Raw genomic sequence first — 19,492 nt, 5'->3', positions numbered from 1 at the left:
ACCTTCTGTGCTTGCAAGCGGCCGCAGATAAATCACCTGCATTTCCTGCACAGACTCTGGCCAGCTGTGGAAGGGACATAAATATGTTGTTCTTCACCGGTGTCCTTTGGAACAAATTAGTCATTTCCAGTTGAATGAACACGAAAAAGAAATGGGAAAACAAACGAAAACAAGGTTGTGGAGCCAGAGGCAGTGGGACTGTGTGGTGTCTCTGAGCCATGCAGAGAGGACAAGCCTGTCCCATCTCCTGCAGCCCCTGGAGATGGTGGGGACAGCCCTTCTGCGGTCCCCATCACATCCCAGCCACTGCCTGCAGGGAGCTCCTGCAGGACAGGTGGACAGAAGCAGCTATTTCTGCCCAAATCTCCCTCTATGCTTGCTAATCTACTTATCGGAGCACACAATTGAAACGGAGCCATGTATCAGAGGATTTGTGTGGCTGAGCACCCGGTGGGCACATAATCTGCCACACAGAGCCTCGAATGCTAATTCCATCTGCAAATCCCGTGTGCTGAGGCTGTCCTCAGCTCCTCGCAGCGCCGGGCTCCTCCAAAGACAGCAAGCTGGTGGGTCACTGCTGCGCAGCGCTCTGCTTTCTCTCATCATAAGCTGGAAATAAACGATTCTGACAGCCTCCACCCTCCCGAATATCCATTTGCTAAAGTGAGTGCAGCGTAATATTTTATTCCTGGGATGGTGCTCTTGACCCCGGTGCTTGGCTTGTAAAGAGCACTTGGCACTTATGAGAAAAGGCAAGCAGCAGCCTCGTAGCTGCGTGTGTCACCGACTGCAACGGGATCTTCTGATGCTGAGCTTCAGGTGCCAGAACCCTGCTTAATGTACAGAAACACACCCTCACCATTCTGAATTGGCAGCTGCGGCCAGCGCAAAAATATGACACAACCATTTATCAAGCCTGAAAACCTTTTCAGCAACTACTCATTTGTAACACGCTTACCATAAGCACCCTGGCGAAGCCCTCCAGCTCCCAGGCAGATAGGGCAGGCAGCTTTGGGGCAAGACGGAGATAACATCGCTGGCTGTTGAAGATAGAAATCCAGCAGCCTGGAGTATTAGATGAACTGAAGCACATGGAAAGAGTGATCAGCCCTAAGTAGAGTGTTCAAAGGGTGGCCTTGAAAACTGAGCAGAATTTTAATTTTTTTGGATCAGCCGTGCAGGCTTTGCCTGTTGGTAGGGATGGCCGGTACAAATGCAACACGGTTACAAGAGAAAGCTTATTTGATTTTATCATCTGACTTACAAAAGCTCTGTTTGGCTTTAATTAACCAGATAAAGTAATTAAAAGGAAAATAGCACTTTGAGTTCAGAGACTGTCATGACTGTCTGCAAAGAAACACCGGAACAAGGCAGGGCACCGGGGCACAGAGTAGGGCTAATTAGAAGCAGAGACACTGCACATTTTTGGTATATACTTAAGGAATTATACTGACTGTTTTGGGTTTGATTTTGAGTCCTATCATATTTGAGTGATATTTGACAAAAGGTCTTGAATCATAACCAAAACCGAACCATAAAATATCACCAAACCACCGATTCACCTATGCCCTTCGTCAGATTATTTCCCCCTTCTGAAGATTCTGCAAAAGCAAGGAAGAGCGACTAACCCAAGGAGGGTCGTACTGAGCAAAGCCCAGGAGCTACGATAATGATAAGCACAACAAATAAACAAAGCACTTCTGTCACTAATGTCAGTGAAAATAACGCATTTTATTAAATGGGTATGGAGATCACTGAGGGTCTAGTGGCTCTATACAGATATTGCAGTTGAAACTATTGCAAAAAGATCATACTAATAATTTGGGGCTTAGGAAGCAAATAACATGGCAATTAGAGAATCTAATTAATGAGGATCTTTACATAATTAAATTAATGTACTCATTCTGGTAAAATGTCACATTAACATTTCATTGACATTCATATTTACTAATAAAACAACAAGTGTCAACTAGCGATGCATTACTTTTTCAGGATAGTTTTAGAAAAAAAACAATACCCTGTATAGGAATTTGCTTTTTGGCCATCACCCACTGCTTTCTACGCACAGGGCACCCAGTTACACGTTTGAATACTCACATCCTTTTCCTGAGAGTAATTTTGATTAGATTTTTGACAGAGAACAAATCCTTAAGCTCTCTGTGCATAGTTGAGCTACCCCGGTGTATTGCAATGCCCAGCTGGATCTTGTGCAGCAATGCACTTTTTATGCAGACTTTTAGAAGTAGTTGGAGAAAGGGATAGGGTATGGTTAGTTAGAATTGAATTTTGCTGCTGTAAAGTTGTTCGAATGCCTTGTTACTTCTTTGGCTTTTTTTTTTTTCCTTTTTTTTTTTTTTTTTCCTTTTTTTCTTTTTTTTTTTTTTTTTATATCAGGAAGGGAATTGTACAGTTTTAAAAGAGAAAAATACCTAGCTGCTGTAAGCATCTCCCACAGCTGTGTTACTCATACTATCTTAGCATGATTTGTGATTTCAGCGTGATGGGACCTGCTCCAGGGGCAGAGGGACAGGTGGCACACCCAGCCCACCCTGGGACCCCCAGCAACCCCTCATTGCTGATCTGTAGACAAATTTCACTGTGGACCAGTGGAGAGGAGAAATTAAATTTTCACTTCTTCAGAAGTAATTTCTAAGTGATGTGCTCCTATTGTATGGTGAGATTTAGCCCTACAGTGAATGAAAACTAAACGAGCATCTCTAAATCCACCTGAAGGGAGCTGGAAAAACACTCTGAAGTTACAGTGAATGTAATCCCTGCTTTGATATTCATATGTTTCATCACTGGGATATTTCAAGATTAGATCCAACACCCAGAACAATTATAACAGGCTTTGAAAACAGACTTTGGCTTTTTTGGAGCCCATATGACACATCTTTGTTACAAAACCCCATTTCTGCACCCATTTTCCTCTGCACAAATTGAATATTATTGATTTAGAAACTGATTTTTTTTTTCCTGTGCACCTATTTCCACATTGAAATAGGTAACAAAGATGCTTGTAGGCATCTCTGCATGTCTATCTTCTTTTCTTTCTGGGACAGAAAAGCTTAATTACCTTCCTTCTCATCTAATCCTACAGTGTATGACGAATGCTAGGCTCCAGCTACAGTGCCGGAGGCTAAAGGTACAGTTGCATCTCTCCAGCCTCCCTCACAGCGACAGGAAGAGAGGCAGGAGATTAGGCAAAGAGATTCAAGGATCAGAGTCATAATCTTATTTCATATTAATAGGAAAACACCCTAATTCATTTATCCATTAATGATAGGCACACACCTAACCCATGAACCTGGGTCTAGGTTTAACACGGGACTTGTTCTATGCTGAATCCAGTTAATTATCATATTTATTGATTGATTTATTTATGAATACCAAGCTTTTACATCACATTTTTGAGGGCCAGACACTTCAGTACTTTAAAAAGGGAAATAACTCATTAGCTCCACTTTACTGAACAGAGTGACAATGTTTAGGGTCACCCGTTGGGTCAGGACAAGCTTTTAAAAGATCACCTGGGCCACGTCTGAGACCGGGCCCCACAGAGTGGATTACAAAGATGATATGCAAAAGCCTGTGGCAAAACTGGAAACTATTTTTTTTTTTTTCCTCCTACTTGGGGCTAAACTTCAGAAAAAATGTGTTTAGGAACAGTAAAAATATCTCAACTAGGTGAAGCCATTCCCTTCTTTCAATGCCTAGGTGCTCCTTGAGAAAGTAATGTCTGAGCCGGCCTGTGATCTTATTGCTGGGTCTAGGCAAAAAAATGGTTTCTGAGTAAAATGCAAATTGCTAACTAGAGGCTAAAAATACTGATATAAATAAAATCTGCAAAGAAGTAACCCTGTAGCCTGATTCAGGAACTTTTAGTAAGCTGAATTTAGGAAAAGCCTGACAGAGCATTGATAACACACTTCAGAGGAACTCCTGCGAGCCTTCTGCACTTCTGTGACAAAAATTAGGCAGCCCTGCTGTTCCTGGCTGTTTGGGGACATGTGTTAGTGTAACATGACTGTTATGAAGCAAAGGGTCTGGGGAAAGAGGGAAAGGAGTGATTCTGATTCAGTGGGGTAGCGCTGCCTGATGTGCCTTCGCCAGCACACTTTTAATGCTGTGATATCTTTTCCATCGCTTCTCTTAACAAAACATTAGACCTCAAGTGTTCACTGTCAGGAAATTCTCCTTGATATTCAGCATTAAGATTTCTCTCTTACATCTCATCTCATTATTTTTCTTTATAACCCCTTGGAACGCCATGAATAATTCCTTTCCATCCTGCCTGTTTTCAGGCGCAGGCAGGCCTCACACTCCTCCCAGCCCTTGCCCAGCCAGGCTGTTCAGGAGTTTCCTTTAAACCTCCTTTGGACTTAGCAGGGCTTCAGGGGATGAGGAAAGCCTGGGGAAAGTGCTGTGTAGAGGAGAATGCAGGCAGAGTGAATATTTGGTGAAAGCAGAGAGAAGTAGAGGAAGGCAAGAAGCAAGGCCCAGTCTGTGCTATTTCTCCAGAAGGTCCATTGGAAAAGGGAAGGTTTCAGGCAAATGGCAGTCGGATTTGGTGGCTGAACAAAGATGTTGGCAAGATTTTTGTTGCCTCAGTGTCTTTGTGTGAGTTCACAACTTGTAAACCCTTTTCAAAATGAATTCTTGATCCCTCTTGAAGGCCCTGGCTGGCACTGCTCAGGGGCTGGGAGGGCCTGGTTACCACAGAGACATCTGGGTGCCTGGCTGCCACCAGGTTCAGCAGGAGCTGCCCTAAATAAACCCTGGAGGATCTGTGCCAAAGAGAGACACTTTTAAAAGGGAACATGAGCTGATAACCTTCTTGGTTCCTGACAGCGTTTTTGCAGATTTAAGTCATTTTCCTGCCTGCTTGAGCAGTCGAGACTCAGGGAAGCGGAGGAATGCAGGTTGGCAAAGGGTGACTGCAGTACCTCCTGGATCCTCGAAGGGAAAGGGACTGTTCAAAGCGTGTTTGCTACTGCAGTTATGTTATCCTCCGATTTAGAAAGGCCCTGCATATCTAACACATGCTCAGCCTGCTCAGCTTCCCTGGAAAGAATTTGCTCCTGGCCCTCGCTCTCAGCCCATATTGTCTCAGCCTTCACAACACATCGGCTAGATTTTCAAAGTGTCTGGAATTAGCTTCTTCTGTCACAGCAGTATGAAAATAGCCCTGAATTGAAGTGATCTCCTTGCAGCATTTAGCGAGCAGTGCCACTACGGCTCATTTCTTGAATTTCCCACATAAGATGCCAGGTGGTTTTCAAGCCCCATATGTTACGACCTAGAGTTGTTCTCTTCTAGGTAGAGTGAAAACAGAGAGCTGGTGAGAGAGGAGATCAGAATAAATATAGTGTGGGTTACCACATGTATGTAAGTCGGACAGTGCCAGTGTTAGCCAAGCTGCTCCGGTGGCACCGCAGATCCCTCGAGATGTTTGCTTGACAGCTCCTTTCCACACTGCAGCGCCAAGTGGCAGGTAATTAAACAACACGCTCTCCAATGTAGATCAGTTATTGGAAGTACCCTTCATTCAGGGCTTATGTCTGTAATTATCCCAGAGTGAGTGCCCTCATACACTGCTAACAGAACATATCATCCACCCCTGATAAAGCACCTGCAATTCAAACGGCCCACAAGGCAGCACTGCATGGAGAAATGGTGTCTGCTGCTTTGTTTTGACCTATTTCTACTTCAAATTCAAAGCTAAGGCATCCATTTGGAAGCTTATGGAAGAATGGGAATATTTTAAAATAACTGGCTGACATCTACCTTCTGGTAAAAAAGCCAAACGATAGAAAATGCAGTTACCTTATCTGACTTGGGCTAGCATGGAATTAATTTGCCCAATAAAGTCAGGCAGTCTGCAGCCACTTCTAGTATAGAGCAAAAATTATTTCGCATCCCACTTGTCCTCGGTGAGCCTTGGGTAATGTTAGGGTTGGCTGAATTTTTGAAATAATATTTCAACTTGCTGTTTGGTAAACACTTGACAAAAATAACGATGTCCCACTTGAAAACAGTCTCCCTCTTCTTTCTGTTTCAGTGAACTCTCCAATTTGCTGAAGTGTCTCCTCGCTCCTAATTTGCAGTGTCTGGGGGTCCTCAGGTGGGATTTGCTGTGGCATTTTGGGGGTTACCTGCTTTGGAGAGGAAGGTTTTCTGTGCATCCCCTGTGTCTGCCTGTCACGGAGGAGGTCCTGCCCTTTCCTGGCCCTTATGCAAAGCTGCTTGAACTCATGTTGCCACGAGAATTCATGCCTTTGCATATTTTAGCATGGCTGCTGGTGTCATAAAAAAGAAAAATAAAATACAGCAAAAGGAGAAAGCTCTGTAGAAGGCATGTCTGCAAGGCTCTTCTCCTGCCAGGCCACCTCTCACAATTCCAGCTGCTTCTCTCTGCAAAGTCCACCACTGCTGCAGATGCAGCAGAACATAAAGAAAGAGCAAAAAAAGGACAAAATCCCATTATTTTTGGAGCACTTGTTTGTGCAGACTCCATCCTAGTGGTCAATACTTGAACCCAGTAGAGCAGTTTGTTGATTGAGGTTGCTCCTGACATCCCAAACGTATCGGCACCTCTGCCTCCCCACAACACGGCTGCCCTTCTTGCTGAACTCCTGCCTGGGACACTCACCCCAGCACAAATCATCAGTGCTTGCCCTGCCAGAGTTTCTAAATACCTGATCCTTCAGGGGCTGACATGCAAGGCGAGTCTGGTTGGCTTCATCTGGGGAAGGAGACGTCGTGCACTAAGTGATGAACTCCTCTTGTGGCAAATTATATGAGGATAGGAAAAGGTTTATGCAGCATTGACAGGGAAAAAAAAAAAAAAAAGTAATTTTCAATCAGAGGCAGGAGAGCCCTTTCCCATCTTGTATTTTTCCTGTAAATATGTACAGTTTCTTAGATGCCAGATAAGGGAGGGTGGCAGCATCAGGTCCTCAAATAAATATGCTCACCTTGCTCACTGTTAAAATGTAGAAAAATACATGGAACTTAAATAAATGTGTTTGCTGAATTAGCCTGAGATTATTTTCACTGCAAATTCCTGGGCAAGGTGCTGTTTTACCTGTTTTTTTTTTTTTTTTTTTTTTTTGTTGCTGTAATTTAGTCAGGATTCTTCTGGCTTTGATGAAAAAGGGAAGATAAAGTGTTTTTTACAAGTTGTTCTCTACAGAGCTGGTCCAGGAAAAAAAGTGGAGAAGCTGCCACCATTTAGTAAATGCAAAACATTTTTCCCAGCTTTAACTCCTCACATTTTTATCAGCCATGCCTAGAATAAAAACTGCTCTTTTTTATACACAAGAACTCAAAACAATTTTCCTAGGAATTCACGGCTCACTCCCACATACCCTTCATTATTGTGATTTCTTCTTTTTACTTTTTTTTTTTTTTCTGTGTGGTGCAATTGTCATAATGTTTTTGAATACACCCAATACTTCCAAGAGGAGAATAGAACAAAAAAAGGCTGGACTTGGCTGCCTGAGCATGCCAGAGAGCTGCTACTGCGATACCTCAGGCTTTTATGTCTGAGAGTGGGATTACTCAAATGGGATAAAATATCATTAGTGCCTGGCTAAATTACCTGCTGAAGGATTTTTGCCTTAAGATAGTCGGTTTAGGGAAACAACAGACCAAAGGATCGTATTTTACTTCTGACTACATCTTGGCTGGGTGCAGTCGATGGGAGCCAGCCCTCAAATACCTGCCGTGAGCAGGCAGTTGTGCAGGGGAGGATGTTCCAGTGGGGCTCCTGGTGCTAACTGCTTCCCAAGGCCAGCAAAACATCATCACCCACCCTTGTGAAATAGAAATATAAGATCAGCCCTTCCGCTGGCTGGTGAACAAGGAGAGAGAATGAAATGCAAACTGATTTGTAGGACACTGACCAGAAATACATCCAGCTTCCAGTTAAGAAAATGTAAGGTTTTGTAAGAGGAAGAGAATGCAACCCTCTCTTTTCCCATGGGGAGAAATAAAAAACAAAAAACCTTTTTTTTTGGAGAGTTTTCTGCTGGTCTTTTCAAACTGGTTGAGTGTCTCTGGGAGACAGGAATTCCTGGCAGGGAAAAAGCCCTTTGGTTCCTCACCTCTCTGGAAAGCCAGCTGACGGGGATTTTCCATGGTGCAGCCTGTTCCTGCTTTATTGACCTGGATATTCCTCCGTGTTTAGAGAAGTTTTGTCTTACACTGGAAAAAGAAAAACTCATCTCTCGTCAGGGTGAACTGAAAGACGAAAAACATCAAGGCATGGGGGTTTCCAGAGAATTACAGGCATTTCTGATGTGTTAAAGTTATTAAAAATTCTGTGTCTGGAACTGGAGTCAAGGCAGTTCAGTTGGTGTTTATTCCCTTTGATTCTTTTAAAAGCCTTCCCCTTCCTTATATTTTTTCTTATGATGTTGAAAAAAATAATTCAGAAAACTACAGCCGAAAAGGCCTATTTTCCCTATCTGTCCTGGTATTTTTTACTTTGAAGCTCCTTACCATGTTCACCAGCATGGAGTCTGAAATCCAGATTATTTTTCCCTTCAATTCACTCCAATGACTGGAGTCACTGGGGAAAAAAAAAGGAAAAAAAAAGAGGAGTTTGACAACTGAGCACAAATTGAAGAGCCCCCTCATTAACAGCACACTGTGCATACACACTGTGCTAATTTGGGATAATAGCTAGCAAGGCGTTGCTGTAGCAGAGGTCAGGAAACCAGCCTGGGCTCAAAAACAAGACAGGGGCAGGGGTTGCACGTACCCATCTCAAGGGCAGAAGACCTGTGCTGTAAATGTGGGAAGATGTAAAAAAAATAAGGGGAACGTCAGGTACTGTGACAAACGGACAAGAGCAACGCTAACGTAAAAAGGTGAAGTACAGCAAGAGAGGCAGCGTTAATTGCAGACCCAGCGATGCATATATTAACCTTTGGCTATGTTGAAAAATATTTCAGCAACAGGCAAAAATTGCTGCATGGACTGTAAAAAGCTTGCACCTTGCTCTTATTCCTCTGGCTGTAGATTGCCGTGGTGAAAATGTGAATGCCTGGTGCTTGCCCCACTGGCTGGGACAGCCCGTGTCATTGCTTTAGAGCACGGCTCTCACAAAACGGTGGGTCTGTGCTCACAAAACCATCCTGGAGTATCCTGATATGCCATCAGCAGTACCACAACATGATGAATTAACCATGGCATCCGTTAATAATGCATTGGCCGTGTTACCTTATCGCTGCTGCATCTCTAACATGTATTGCAATAAATTAGTCAAATCCTGACCTGCTTGCACACAGCAGGAGCCGGCTGCTGATGCAAGATAACTTCCCTGCATGAACACTGGGGGATTCGCTCCCTATTCCCTTATGCCTGGGCTCAGCAGCCCTGCAGGTGTGATACTGGTTGCAGTGAGAGCAGGTAAGATCCTGGTCTTCTGAGGCAAATACAGACTTCATACAAGGCTGAGGATCTTCTAAGAGGCTAGTGTCCTGCCACCAGGCAGACGGACGTGCCTGTCCTTACAGTGTTGCTGTCTCGCTCAGCATCATCTGCCCTGATTTTTCTCTTAATTCTGAAATTGCGACTTCCCAAGCTCTAGGACACAAAATCAGCCGTGGTTTTGGCCTTTCTAGAAGGAGGTGTTCATCGTACAAGGGGAGAGCTGTGAGAAACGGAGCCCTTTTCAGCTCCTCCGACGAGCTGCCCTGTGCTTGTAAGAGCCTGATTATGTGGCTTGCTTTAAGTGAAATTAAGCTGTTATTAAAGGATTCAAAATACCCAGCTCCCTGCTGAACCTCTTGTAAAAGCATCCTGCCAATTTCTGCTCATCTTTTTAAAAGCACGCCGGTCCCATAACATGGTACGGATGGATTTAACTTCTGCTGCGGTTGTTCGGTTCAAGACTAACAAACTCCCCATTAATTATTGATTTGGCTTGTCAAGCTCCAGCATCAATTATTGCAGCCCTGGCACACAGGGCTTTGGAATTAAAAACACACATAACCCTGGTGAGGAAAGGGCTCACTCTTCTTGGCTCCAGAAGACCATTTTTCTTGCGTGACACATTCATGACTTCTGCACATGGGGTCTCCACTCGCACGTGGCTGCCTCCTGGCTCAGGTAAGCCTCTGAGCTGATTAAACAACACAACAGGGGATGGTCCACAGCCAGACCCTCTGATAAATACATAGCAGTTCATTTCTGGAGCTGAGGCTTTGTGCCCTAAGTTGTTGTGTTACTATTTTGTCTCCTCAGTACGAATGCCTTCCAGTTTTAGGCCAGTTGGACTATCTTTGCTTTTCATGCACTCCAGCTGTTAGGTATATTTGATAGGTAGAAATGGAAGTTTGCGGCCATCAGGGGTGGAAGATGAATCAGTTGACATTTCCCCGGTGTAATAGGATTCAGATTTACTTCTGGAGGATGGGAAAATGACTCTGACAGAGAGTCCTAAAGTCCGGAGCTGAGGAAATATGTTTTTGTAATTGCACTTGTTGATGTGGAAAGGATAAGCAAGGGATTGAGCAGTATTTCTTTTCTGACTGATTTGAGAAATATTAGCTTGCCAATTTTAGAAAATATGAAAAATCACCTTGTAGTTAGCAGGGCTGGGAGTTACAATGAATTACAGAGTCCTTAGAGCAATATTTCTGAGAGCTTTTATATAGACACATTTCTTAGCTCTGAAAAACAGAGAAATAATACTTCACATGGGATTTGTGGGTTTGCAAATGAAAGCAACACTTGCTCTTTGCAGCACAAGTGCATAAAAGAGCTGAGTCTTCACTCTAACCTCAGTGGATATTGCAATCCACAAATTAATGCTCGCTTTCTACCTGTCTGTGGGCTGCTGCTCCAAAATGTGCATGGCAGAGGGGCCTTCTCCTCCAGGAGATGCCAGGCTACTTTGCCTACGTTTCACCTCAGGTTTATTGTTGGATTGGGAATTCCTCTGCCTTCAATACTTTCACAGCACCTATTTCAAGACAGCCTTCATCCTCCGGTGTCACCATCTACTAAAGTAGACGTGTTGGTGAAGAATTAAGATTAAGAAGAAATTGCAAGGTGTGGGACTGGAGAAGAGCTACTGAGTCTAACCCACAGGACTATTTTTTTCTTTCTTTCTTTTTTTTTTTTTTTCCTTCAGGGTCTTCCAGCTAATGTAAATCAGCAAAGTCCTTCTGTTCAGAGCCTCACATGTAGCTGCTGTCCCTTGGCAGAAAAGGAATCAAACAGCCCAAGGATGCTGCACTTGTACACTCAGTGGGGAGGTTTTGTATCAAATGCTTCCAAGTGAAAGAGCACGATATTAAAAAAAAAAAAAAAAAAAAAGACAAAAAACATCTTTTCCAGATGGAAAAGACGTGGATGTTTGCAATAAAGTATTTTGAAGAAAATATCCCAGTTTCATTTATCTACTTTATTAGACAGGATAAAATGCTCTCTGGACCTTACCAAAACACATCCCTTCAAACAGCCCACCCAACTGAGCTGTGAGTTCATCCATCAAACCTGCCCTTTCATACCTGAGCTAGAAGCTAAGCTAGTGAACAGTTTTCTGCCTTTGCTGGCCAGTCAGGCATGGGAGCAGCTGAGAAAGCAAACTGAAGGTGCTTCTTGGTCTCGTAGAAGCTGTGACTGCTTGAGGGATGCCCTCAGAGAGAGCATGGCTCTCTCTGACACTGGCAGACCGGTGTCCTGGTGTCACCCCATGACTTTGCCTCGATATCAGCCAAGAGGCACAGCTCAGATAAATACTGAGGGCAATGGAGCTGCTTTGACTGCAGTCCAGCCTGGTGGAAATTCATAACTGATGACTTCACCGTGGCCTGTGAATAAGCATCTGACCTTCATGGCAAAGCAACTGAGTCAACAGTTGGGAGAGCAGCCCTTGGGATCTTACAAACCCAAAGCTGCTGAAACAGGCAGCTCACGAAGCCAGCAGGCTGTGCCTGGATCCCAATCTTTGGAAACCAGAAGAAGCTTTTTTGATTGATTCCTCCTTCTGGCAAAGGCAGCTCTCAGAGGCCATTAGGGCTGGAGGTGCACGGTGCTAAGCCTTTGTGTGCATATTCACAGGGGCTGGTGCCTTCTTTCTGCCTCATCCCAGGAGCTAAAACTCCCTCTGCCAGTCTATTTTCTGGGGGAAAATTTACAACTACTTGTGCCCAGTTTCTCCTTTCACTGGACAGCAGACAGGGGAAGCTGAAGAGGTCAACGGGCAGCAATTTGTGTTCTCAAGAGAAACAGAGGAATTGCTACTTCCTATTCCTTGATTTTAGGGAAATAAAATTGGCAGCAGTTGTCGCACCTTTCTGGAATACTTAAAAACCCACATACTTAAAAAAACAGATGGGAGCATTAGGAACGTCTCCTCTACATCTCTCTGCTGGAAATGAGGTGCACAGCTCCTCGTCCTGCGCTGTGTCCCTACCCCGTGATTCTCTATTTCAGTAGTGTGAACAGCTGGTCTAACATTGAACAAGCCATCTCCTGGGACTGGCACATCTCTTGGCAGTGAAATAGAAGGGCCAGAAGATTTCAGATCTTGCTCCCTTTCAGGACAACGGGAGTTCTACCCCTTCGACAACGGCAGCATCCCTCTGGCACAATGCGAGTGGTGCAGCCGTTTGCAAATACATCACATCTCTTTCTTACAAACATTTTCATGTTTCTTTGAACTTTCCACTGAAACAAGAACGAGAAATAGTTTTTGAATTTAATGTCTTTGAAATGTACAATATGGTGTGTCTGTCACAGGAGGATAACTTGTCGAGGAGGAAATTCCAACGCTGATCATCGCAGCTCTTCCCTTAAGCTCTGACACTGCTCCAACCCACCCACCTCCGCTTCCTGCCTCCTTCCAGCCAGAGCAAACAGCTTCCCTCTAAACTTTGTCATTCCTTCCCCAAACAGACTCACTCAATCCAGGAAGTTTGAACATGGAAGTGTCTGGGGAGAGGCAGCACGGGAGATCCCACCCATCCCACATGCTGGTGCCTGCCACCATCAAAGCATCCTTGCTCTCTTCATGCCTGGAAAACCAGACATACCAAAGGTGGGTTAGTGAAAACACTCGTGCCTTTTAACAAGCTGGATTAAAAATAAGAAATCTGATCTGGAGGCTCAGTTTAATTGCTGGGATTATGTCAGCAGTGGAAACATAAGGGGAGAGAAGTCAACAGGAGATGTGTCCTGAAGAAGCGTGTTCCCTTGACTTCCCTCACAAACCAGAGGAGAAAACTGGCCTGTGATTCAGTTTTGCCTTTGATTCAACATAATGACTAAATCCTGCAAAGCTAATTGGTGTTATGGCCATTTGTGCTGGCAGCAGTACCTCAATACTTTTAAAAATCATTATCTCTTAAGACTTTTGCAAATACACAGCGTGGCTGGCAATGCCTCATTAAAGCAATGAAGAAGAAAGTCATAAATTTGATTGCCTCAGCACTACATGTTAAAATCATAATGCAATGGATCTGTTCTGAATGTATAAATTTCCTCATCACTTCAGCAAAATCTCGTGTTTTTCTGGACAAGCTCTTGAGAAGGGCATAAAAACGAAAATGCCATCAGAACTCAAATACAGAAGTCAGACCAGCTTTTTTTTTTTTTTTTTAAACATAAAGAAAATACTTGCTCTAACCATGCAGAGAATATATTTTAAAATGTAATCACACTGAAGCATCAGACAGATACTATTCCTGCAGCAGTTTTAGGCAATGGACTTATCTATGGTACTTAACCACCAGCCCACTGTTTCTCTTGATGCACATTAACGCATACCGAGGTCAGTGGAAAGATTTTCATTGCCTTCCTGCAGTTTCACATCAAACGCTTGATCAGTACATACAGATTTTTATTATAATAAATAAATTTGAGAAAATTGAGAATAAATTTGTTAGTGGTTTAGAAAAGCTATGCTGCATTGGCTTAGAAAAATAGGCTGTTATTAATAGGAGTTGAAACAGAAATTCATATCCTATAGGTCTGTGTTCTAGGGACAAGTCTGTCTTCAAGAACCTGCTGTTTGCTGTTTAATATTGTAAAACTATATTTATAAAAAAAGAAATATTATTAAGAGTTTAAATCTATGAACTTTCCAGAAGTTTAGTAATGTTTGAAAGAAAAATCCCATCAAGTGAGTCAGTCACCTGTCTTATTCCACATAAACCTGGAACTGGACTCTAGATAAATGAACATAGATAAATATTATTTAGCCTAACAAAACCTGCATGAGCAGGGATTGATTTCCCACTCTCACTTTGTTTTTCCTCTCTGCAGGTCTCTGGATGTGGCGAGGGATTTCTCAGGACATATATTCCCCTTGATGGGCACGTCAGTAACCGATTTGTGTGACTGTGCATTTGTGTGCATATCCAGGGGAAAATAAATCGTCTTTCTATAGCTTCTCAAAGGGAGTTAATCTGTTTAGGATTGAGCCATCTATTCTATAAGGCCAGAGATGGTTTTATTAAATGACACGGATGCTGGAACATCGATGTGCTGGAGTTTCACTGCCGCGCTGTTGTGGTGAAGGAGATATAGAGCAGGGACAGTAAGATGACAGTATCAATATAAGGCCAGATTTACAATTATCATCCCCAGTGATTTAATTCAAGGGTATGATATCATTCACTTTGAGTTAATGCAGAAATACAGTCTGTATTTCAAAGTCTTCATTTCCATATAGATAAAAATACCACTTGCTGACAAATTGTTCATAACCTTTTCATTCTTATTGGAGCCGGATCTCTCAGCAGCATCCTGGGAGGCTCTCCTAACCCCACAGGAGAAGGACGTTCCTGCTTTAAACTATTAACTGGAGCTGGGATAACAGACACTAGGATGAAGGGAGCAGGAAGGGGATGTACTGATATCTCTCAGATTCCCCAAAAGTTTCACCTGTGCCAGGAATGACAGAGCCAAAAGTGAGCTGCAGGCTTGTACCTGGCCATCGGTACCCACCTTCCACAGAGCCTCTCCTGTGGGGTAGCATCTCTTTGCTGAAACAGTTGAGAACTGTCTCAAAAAGAGCGAAATTAAACAAACACACGTAGGATTTGTCATTTTAAAGGCAAGACAAAATCTAAAAAAAGAAAACCAAACAAGGAATCATAGGAAAATCTTACAAAAAATGCAAGAGGCCCCTGAGTGTTTTGATGGCTGACGCTGTCCAGAGGTGTTGCCAGATTTTTTTCCCAGCATGCTGGAAAAACTGTACCCTGGGATAGGTCTGCTCTGTCGAGCTTTAGGAGAGTTGGTTTGGCCTTGCTGAAGCTGAGGGGTGGAGTTGGGAATGAAGCCTGCTTAATGGTCAAACTCTGGCTTTGATCTCAGCTATGGAGAGACTAGCACCTCTCACCATGATTTGGGATCCGCCATAAATATCTAAACTTCAGACTATTTTTTTTTCCTTCCTTTTCCATGCGTTAGATTTATTTTCCTTCTCTCCTTGGACTCCCTCATAATTTCAGGAGCTTGACCTCTGAGCAATGTTGGCAGCTGTGTATGCCAATGTTGACATCCCAACCATGTACAGCTGCACAGCGCGCAAACCTCTGCAGTCAGAAGGTCAAACCACCTCAGGAAAAAATGAAAAAAAAAGAAACAGACCTCATAATTTGTCTACTCCCAACACCTTTCATTTGAGAACCTTAAAGCTTCTAAGGACACAACTGGCACCTTTCTAGGGGTTGCTCAGTCCTCTGCCAGACGCTGCACCTCTCACCCCAAATGGGCGGATTAGGAGGGACAAAATCTTGGCCCAGAACCCCAGCTGCCGGTCAGCTTCACTGGATGCATCAAGACAAGGAGCTGGCTCTTCGTAATTCCCCTTTTGACCAAGAACTAAGTGAAATCAGCAGTCAGCCTAGTTCTTGCCCTGTCCTGGATGTTGTACCACTGTGCATTTGGTGAGGGGACAACTTAGAGATAAAGTCAGGGACGTTCTTGACATTCAGTTAGTGAAACACCAAGCCCTCGAGGGCAGTAAGTGCAATATACAGCATCTCCAGAGCACAACTGTGGGATTTATACCAGGAAAGAACCATTTCAGTTTAGGCTTGGAAATTAATATCTTGTCCTCAGCTGCACAGTTAAGGGATATTTGCAGGAGAGACTGATGTTTGTCAAGCCACAAGCATTTCTTGTGCAGCACCTTAATTTCTTTCAAGCTATTCTGTCCAGAATAGGGGTTACAGGACACCAGAGAAATCTATAGCATGGTATTGAAATAACTGGATAATTTCACCAGCATGCAGAGACAATATTACAATTTCCATTACATTCCTGTTACAGCAGCACATTTCTGTGCCTCCTTTTCTCATCCAGTGCTGCTTTGCAAACCCAGGTGTTCCCCAGAGACTTCTGCGATGCTTCCTCTTGCAGCCTCGGTGTACTTTGAGGATTAGAAGCTGCCACAGGTTAAACCATGCGAGTTAAGGCACTTAACACAGCCAGTGTACAACACACATACACAATGATGGGCAGAGGTACGAAGCTGGGATCTCTGGCACTGCTGCAAGGTGCCATTCTCCAAACTTCAGAGCAGCGAGAACCGAGTACCTCCAAATGCTTTGTAAATTGACTCTCCAGTTCAGAAAAGCCAAAGGCAAATTAAATTTAAGGTTAAGCGGAGAGGTCAAAGTGACCTGGCTGTAATGGGAAGGAGTGAAAAAAAGCCTGGGCTTTTCAAGGTTTGTGCTCTGACTGATGCGATATAAGACAGGCTGGTTGGCTTCAGATCTCTGCTCTTTGGATCCAAGCCAAGGGAGGCTCTTCTTCTTTATGCTGGTGCAAACGATAGCAGCAACCGGACAAAGACAAGAGGCTCATCCACATGAGCTCTTTAACAATATTAGGCAGAGCGCTTATCACTTTTCATTAACATGTAAAATGAAGCCAAAAAGGCAGAGCACAGTTTGTTCCATTTCCACTCTAATTAGATGCGTTTCGTTATTTTCCAGATCATTCACCCTTGGTTCAATTTAAGTTTATTTTAAGACGGGCTAATCAGCCTTTTAACTAGAGAATCCTCGGCCTCCCACTGCTCACTTGCATTTGTGCCTAATCAGGTAGAAGGAGTTTTCTGCTCCATGTAAAGGCTGGACCGATGCTGACTTTAAGAAATGGCCTGCCAAGAAGTCACCAAAGCCATCCACTACGATGTGCTCAGCGATGTGGCACTGGTACATCATGACATAATAAATGTCACATTATATACCCAAGGATCTACATCCAGGCAAATGACCTGGAGATCTGTAGATATGAGAGGGAAGCATGAGCTCTGTCCACATCCTCATTACATTGCCCACTTTTAGTTCTCTTCAAATAAGGACCAAAGGACTACCTGTTGTGACCAAATGTAGGCTTAAAATACATCTTGTGATGAACAATTTGGTGTGTCTTCAATTTTTAGGCTGAGCAGAATACATACGGAAAGAGGGAAAGCTCAACATGTGTGAATGCTAGTTCCTGTGCATGCAATATTATAAGGAAACCCATTCCTGGCTTAATTAAACTTGTTAATCTCTCAGTACTGTCCTGGTGCTATAGCACTGCCATAAATGCAGAGCAAGGAACTGCACCCAGCAATTCCTGCATCAAGGTTTCAGCACCTGTCAACATCACTGCTCCATTTGCTTCCCTTCTGTACATCTATAGTATAGAAGGAAACAGCCAAACCTGATCCATGAAAAAAATAGGAAAATGAATACTGAATTAAGTAATTTGCCTAAAGTTGAAACATTAAAGAAATTTCTTTTAAGAAATCCTCTTAAAGATGAGTAGGTAATAGACTCTATTTCACTTCATGTTACCATAGTATACTTTGCACCATGAACACAGGAGCTCCCCAGGTAGCTGAAGCCTTTGCTTTTGATCCTTTTTTTCCCCAGTCTTCATGAAATGGTGATAGAAATGGAGATGAGACAGAGATGATGGCTATTAGGATTCTGCACTGAAGCCTGAGAAGCGGAAAAGCAAATTCTTTGCATGTTTAACTCTGCTCGCTTCACCAGGGATGCTGCTGGCCTTGCAGGGCTATTGTCTTGGTGTTATGTTTTATTTTGTACTTTTATGAATGGGCTATTTATGTAGCTTCTATGGAAGATCTTCATCTGGTTAGAAACAATAGAGAGTGAGGAGGATCTGTTCCACAGGGTTACAGATCTGACACTCAAGGGCCCCATGAGTTCTTCGAAGATAAAGTCCATTGTCTTTAGATTTGAATAGAAGGAATGTTCAAATTTTAAACAAACAATCAATAAAAACATTGTCTGATATCCTGAAGAAGCTTACACATGGTTTTGTTTGTAGCTGGGGAGAAAACAGGTAACTTCAGCCTCTTTTTCCAAGGTATGCATAATCACATAACTAATTTGAGGAAAGAAGCACGTTGGTTTCTTCAAGAACCTTCTTCTAGGGCATGCATGATCTCTGTCCTTGTGGGACTGTAGCTTTCCTGCTGTAGGACCTTGGTTCTCATCACCATATGGAATGAGGCTTCATTTCCATCTACCTCTACATCGAAATATTTCTATGTAGTTCAATGGCTTCCGAGTGGGAACATGAACAGCATGACTACGTTCGTGTGCTCACTGGGAGGTCTGGCATGGGTCAAGCTATGTGTAATATTCTTCATAATTACTCTGAAGTAAATTTTGCATTTGGAAAACAGTCATTATTTCCCTTTTCAATATATGTCACATATATATATATATATGTATATATATATATTTCATTTTTTTTTTACCATGTTTGTTCCTTCTTGGGTGGTAAAATATGGTTATTAATGTTGAATTTGTAACATTGGCATTGGTCAGGTTCCTAGAAGACAATTATGAACACCTTCTTTGATGTCTTGCACAGCACAGTCTAAAGAAACCAAGCCAATAATTCTGTCTGCAGCTCATAAAACATACTTGAAGTATAGACTATCTCTCAGGGAGTTATTGTCTTGGTACATTGAAATGAAGACCTCAAAAATGGAGCCTCCACCACATTTTCCTTTCTCAGAGACTTCAAACAATAAAAGTGGTGAGCCATCATCCCTTATGCCCAGTTTGCTCTACTTACAGAACTGGTACTGGCACAGGAAACAAGTGGGAAAATAATCTCAATACCATACAAAAGGGTTGCTTTCAAATGAAAATACCACTGTCTTATGTAGCAGGATAAACTGACCCTTTTGCACTTACCCAGCCTCTTTGTCTAACACCCAGCAGTTAGAAGACTGTCCTTACATCACCCTTCTGCTGTGATATTTCTGGTTTCCATTGGGCTTGCCTGAGAGACCTCACAGCAGGAGAAAATCTGGCGGTCTTGTACCGTCGTCTGTGGTAACAGCATGTGACAAAACAACTTTGCATCACTTTCTGCAGCGGGGCATGGGATAATGAAGAGAACAGAAATAAAGGAATTAAGGCTTGTGGGAAGACAACATTTTCCATCGTGGGGAAGAGACGTTTGTAAGCAGCTTCCCCTCCCAGCT

The sequence above is a fragment of the Anas acuta genome, chromosome 7, assembly GCF_963932015.1.
Source record: "Anas acuta chromosome 7, bAnaAcu1.1, whole genome shotgun sequence".
NCBI classification, from domain to species: domain Eukaryota; kingdom Metazoa; phylum Chordata; class Aves; order Anseriformes; family Anatidae; genus Anas; species Anas acuta.
Note: the sequence above shows the minus strand (reverse complement) of the source record.